General features: G+C 34.7%; 1 long non-coding RNA gene across 2 annotated transcripts; it reads right to left on the bottom strand.

The window, feature by feature from the left end:
- Positions 1-1,997: 1,997 nt before the first annotated feature.
- On the bottom strand, positions 1,998-3,798 carry LOC110892012. Of its 2 annotated transcripts, none has more exons than XR_004873186.1 (3): positions 3,474-3,798; positions 3,023-3,092; positions 1,998-2,248 (listed from the first exon to the last, which is right to left on the bottom strand). It is a non-coding gene; the product is annotated as an uncharacterized LOC110892012 (long non-coding RNA). The 2 variants fall into 2 exon arrangements; XR_002565759.2 differs by lacking the exon at positions 1,998-2,248 and adding an exon at positions 2,666-2,923.
- Positions 3,799-5,956: the final 2,158 nt, after the last annotated feature.

Here is a 5,956-nt window from a genome sequence, read left to right on the forward strand (position 1 = left end):
GATGTAATTTTAATTTTTTTAAACGCCTGTTACATAATTTGAAGCGTAGAATATAAATACTCTATGCAATAATTTCTAATTTGTCCCTATTCAAAAAAGCTTCTCTCTTTAATACATTATTTAATATTTAATTAAAACATATGAAATTATCTAATTTACTAGATTAACTATTATCTCATTATAATACTTTAAACTAATTTTTAAATTATCTAATGCACCCCCCACCGTCGATTACACACGAGAGAGAACAATGAGAGAGATCAGAAAGAAGGAGAGAGAGAACGGTAACCGGCCATGTCCCCATGTGTGTGCCGAAACGACGGCGTTGCCAATCACTGGTGGTGTGGTGGTGACTAGAGAGATTATCAGTGTGCGGTGGTGCCGGATTCAGTGTGCGGTTCCGGTGGTGACGGAATCAGGGTACGTTTCCGGTGGTGATTATCAGTGTGAGTAGGGCTCCGGCGAATTAGGGTTCTAGCGAAATTAAGAGGTTTTTTGAAGGCGAAAATTAGGGTTCAGCGACTAGAGTATGGCTGGTGACAAGTCGAATGGGGTAGATAGCCGTTCAAGTTCAATTCATACAGGTAACCTGAATATCAGTCTATTTAAAAAAAAAAACCAGGTTAGGGTTGCTTTGATTGGATTTCTGCCGGCCTCTGTTCATCGTATTCTAAAATACTATGTTTTTTTGTTTCAATCTTAGGTATATTTTATTGATAAACTTTAATTTTGTCCACAGACTCCAATTTCAGCACATCTTTTATTAACGTTTCAGTAAAAATGTAAATCTAAATTGGTTTTACTTTTAGGAGAATCATGAACTTTGGTTATTGTAAGGTTACCGATCAAACGCCAATCAGTTTGGATAGATTTAAAGAGTTAATTTTTAGACCTCAAATACATGTGTTTAGAAATCTCCCAAGCCCATTAGTCAGGGGATAAAGTTGATAAGCATGGCCTTATTTAAAGAATGGCGTGTAATATATATATATATATATATATATATATATATATATATGATTAGGTTCAAGAGTGAACACTAGTGTAGTTTGCTAGCTTAGCGAACTAATCCTGGCCATACATGGGTGTAGATCAATGGCCAGGATTTGATGATGAAATACACTAGTGTATTTTACGATTTGATGATTAAATCCTAGCCATCCACGTGTGTTAATTAATGGCCAAGATTTGTTCACTCAGTTCGCAAATACATTAGTGTTCACTCTAGAACCCTACCCTATATATATATATATATATATATATATATATATATAGAGAGAGAGAGAGAGAGAGAGAGAGAAAGAGAGAGAGAAATGTTAACATACTTCACGGCTTATCATACTTCACGGCTTATCATACTTCACGTAGGAGACAATGGTAACCGTTGGACCAGGGGTATAATCACGCATGGGACCACATAATCAGGCATGGGATCCAAAATCACGCACGTTATTTTGGTCAAAAAAATAATTACGCATGTTATATATTTCGTGAAGTACGTTAATGTACGTTAAGGCGTGAAGTACATTATACTTTCTATATATATATATATATATATATATGTAGGGTAGGGTTCCAGCGTGAACAACCTCCCAAGAGTGAACTACGTGGAACAGATCTGGACCCTTGATTTCCTTTTTAGTTGTTAAGGGTAGGATTGTAATTATATGAAAAATTAGATTTAAATCATTATTTTAATAATTGAATTAAGTTACATCTTTCCTATTTTAAATTCATTATCCATAATATCTTTCATATTTTAAATTCATTATCCACAATATATTTTATTTCAATTTTATTTTTTAGATTTCATCACCAGAATTCAAATTGTGATTTTTAAGATTCACGTAACCTTCATATTTCAACGGTATACACATGTGTACTTGGATATGAATAGAACAGTACGCATGTGTACTCAGCATCGTACATATGTATAATTAGCTACATAAGACATACATAGAAACGAAACCTGTAAAACTATTTTATACTTAACAAATTACAAGTTCCATAATGTTTGCCAAACCAAGCAAAAAAACATACAATTACAAATTCCAATTTCGTAAAAACAATAAATGCAACATAACCGGAAAAACAAAATACGTAGTCTTTTACAACTATTCGCCACGCTGTATGCTGAATCATCCTTATCGACCAAACAAACAAACATACGTGAATCATCCTTATCGACCTCATACGTGAATCATCCTTATCGAACTTCCATCTCCACTTTTCTCGTTAACGACATCTTCTATACACAAAAAATTATGACATATTACAAGTGTACATCAACAACTTTACACATTCAATACACAAAAAATTATGACATATTACAAAAACAGACGCTATACACATGTGTACATCGCATTAAAATCAGAGCAAAATCAGAATACACATGTGTACATCGCATTAAAAACAGAGCAAAATCAGAATACACATGTGTACATCGTGTTAAAAACAGAGAAAAATAAAAAAATTGAACAAAAAAAACTCAGCAACTAATACTTTGCATAATTCACAAGTGTATATCAACAACTTTACACATTCAATACACAAATAAATCTGAGATATCACAAAAAACAGACGCTATACACATGTGTACATCGCACTAAAAACAAAACAAAATCAGAATACACATGTGTACATCGCATTTAAAACATAGCAACATCAAAAAAATTGAACTCCAAAAAACGCTAAACAACTTAACAATAATAACAATCTTCAGAACCTTATAACAATCTTCAGAACTTCAATCAAAACAATAATAATTTTCAACATCAAACAATTAAAAATTGCAAACTTTTTTTTTTTTCAATAATCAAACTCATAACAATCTTCAGAACCTCAATTAAACAATAATAGTCACCTTCCACGTTAAACGTTCTTGACCCTACCTTATCAATATGCTTCATTCATAGTCACCTTCCTATATGTAGTAATTAAATTAAAAAAAAACATGAGATGCTTAAATGAGAAAAACAAAATAATGACTACATAGATGCAGAAAGGTAGAATATATACTCACCATTCTTCCACTAGGAGTGGTTAATGGGCATGCTGATGAATATTCGAAACTATTATTAGGTTAGCATTGCCTATAACCAAAAGAAAAAATATTAATATGATAACCCATAATATATATTTGATCTGCACGTACATGTTATATTTGTAAACATTAGATAATATTATATAAAGATAAGGGAAAAATGGTCATGTGTGGTCACTGTCTAGTTGAGTCAACTACTTTGGAAAGCATCCCAAAAACCAAAACGGTGATATACGTTCTGAACCCAGAAAGTTTTCCACTGTCCCCTCTCACATGTACCACAGTTTTGACTTTCAAGATTTTTTTTTCAGATTAATAAAAAAAACTTTTTATAATCATCAGGTTTCAGTCTGTACGTTAGATCTGAAATAGACCCTTTAGGAAGTTCATCGTGAAGGGGTAATACAAACATACAAACATTAACACCTACTTGAAGCTTCCATTATATGTCGTTGATGTTGATTCTCACTGAACTAACGGCTTCGCCGTCAATCGCCGCTGGCGCCGCGCGACCCCCTCTTTCTCCCTCTCATCTCTCCCGTTGTTCTCTTTCTCTCTCCCGTTCTCCTGCCGGTCGATCTCTCTCTCATCGTGGTTCTGAGTTGTGTGTGTGCAGTATAGGAAGAAGGAGGGTTGGGGGTTGTGTGGAGTGGCTTGCCGGAAAAAACGGCCTGAACCGGCCAGATTTGTCTCCGGAGTCCGGCGGCGGACCCTATACTTTTTTCCATATCTAGGGTTAAATATGTTGATTACTTGATTTGTGAGAGAGAAAAGGGATTTATGCAATCAATTTAAGATGAAAATTACACATATACCCTTTTTGTATTTAATTAAATGGAAAAAATTAACCAAATAATTACCATCATGCCACTCACATTAATCTCAAGATCATAAAAATCAAGGGCCCAGATCAGTTCACGAAGTTCACTCTTGGGATTTTGTTCACGTTTGAACCTAATCCTATATATATATATATATATATATATATATATTTGAAGTATCAACAAGGAATGATCACTCTAGAATGTTATGTAGCTGTGTTTTTTAATGCAAGAGCTGAGTCCTTGGTTTAGAAAAGATTTCTTACAGAATTGTGAGAATGTGATATTAACTTTTTTAAAAATTGCCAAAGCACACACTATTGATGCAAGGTAGAGTCTGAGTTGAGCAACTCTCACACAAATTATGAGTCATAATGCTTAGTCAATATTAGAATTTTGGTTTAAGTAAAGAGCTGAAACTTTGCATCTAAATCAATTGGACAAAAGCATTAGCTTAGTTTGCTCAATTCACAACATGCTCAATTCACAATAGACACTAGATAATAGAGGTCCTGGATATTTTGAAATAGTTAGCTATTTTCCTTAATTGAACACCTCTTATCATTATTAAGACTTTTTGCAATGATTTTTATCATTACAAACTCACCATTATAAAGTTTAAAGTATTTTATAAAGGTCTTTAACACAACACAAAGATCTTAAGACCAGAATAATTTAGTTTTGAGATATCAGTGGAGATCATAAATAAGGACATATATCTTATTTAAGCTCAAGCGAACTTGGATTTAAGCTTCATTGAAGCATAGAAATGTTAATCAAAGAGGTTGTGAAATAGTGGCATAAAACAACGCAATCAACTTACAACAATAAAAAGTCATTGCTTTGTTATTGAAAAATGATTCAGCAAGTACGCATCTCACTCAATACCAATAACTAAAGAGACAAAGATGCATCTTCTATAAACAACATCTCAAATTTATTTTGACAAGGAGAAAATCAATCGGATCAGATGGTGTGATACATCCAATGGTGCCACGTCTCTACACTCTACGTCCATTTTAGAATTCATATATATTAATAGTTTTACAATTTACAACTATTTTATTATTTACAGTACACTACCTATCTAAATTAATAGTGCTATTTATATTATACTTGTGACATAACTAAGTCTTTAGTTGTCTTATATGCTGATATTATAGCACACCGTTTGGTGATAGTTTTTAAATCATATACTCACACGAATGCGGCTTATACTTTTGAATGCAGGTGCTGACTAACGCAGGCTTCTATATGTTTGATTGTCTCAAAAGGGTTCTTGCTAATCAGGTTAACTTTAGTATGATTCAATTGGGATTTTTAGTATATATTTACTTGACGACGGGCCTATGGGTTGCCCCATTTACCCGTATTGGGCTATTATCACATGGGCCCAACAAGTAAAAGCCCAAAACGCTGAAACTTGCCCATTAAGGATTCCCATAGATTGAGCGGGAAAAGGAGATACTTAAGAAAGAGAAACATTAAATGCATGACAAGAATGGTATCTCCGGTTGGCACTGCACTATCAAGTCGGCACCATTAAATGAGGGAAAGATCTTACCGTTGGGGCTCAGACACGTGTCTGAGCCCCCCAAAGTCTGATAAAACCCGTTGGATCGTCTCGATACAATCCCGTTGAAGAGATAAGGGCTTCCGGCTATATAAGGAAGGTAAAGAATGATCCCAAAGACAGGTCCAAAGGTATCACACTAAATACTCTCTCATTTATCCCGACCGATATTCCTCTACATTAACTACACACACATATTATTAGATTCACACCTTAGAGAAATATTCCGGTGATCACACTCATCGGAATAAGCTTCTCATACTCTCCGTCAAGTTTACTTACTCTCACGCCGGAGCTTGGTCACGGATCCCCCTCCCGGGGCCCTCCGTGACGAGGCTAACGGTTTACTTTTTTTGTAGCACTCAAGGGCTGGGATATTCCGACGTCAGTGAAGACCCTCTGAACGTCATCAGGGATTTGGGTATTCGACATTGGCGCCATCCGTAGGACTATTCAGTCTAGCTGGTATTTCCACTCCAAAACTCCGACATTGTAATAACCCATCTCACGAGAGACAAC

This window comes from Helianthus annuus, chromosome 11 (assembly GCF_002127325.2).
Source record: "Helianthus annuus cultivar XRQ/B chromosome 11, HanXRQr2.0-SUNRISE, whole genome shotgun sequence".
NCBI lineage: Eukaryota > Viridiplantae > Streptophyta > Magnoliopsida > Asterales > Asteraceae > Helianthus > Helianthus annuus.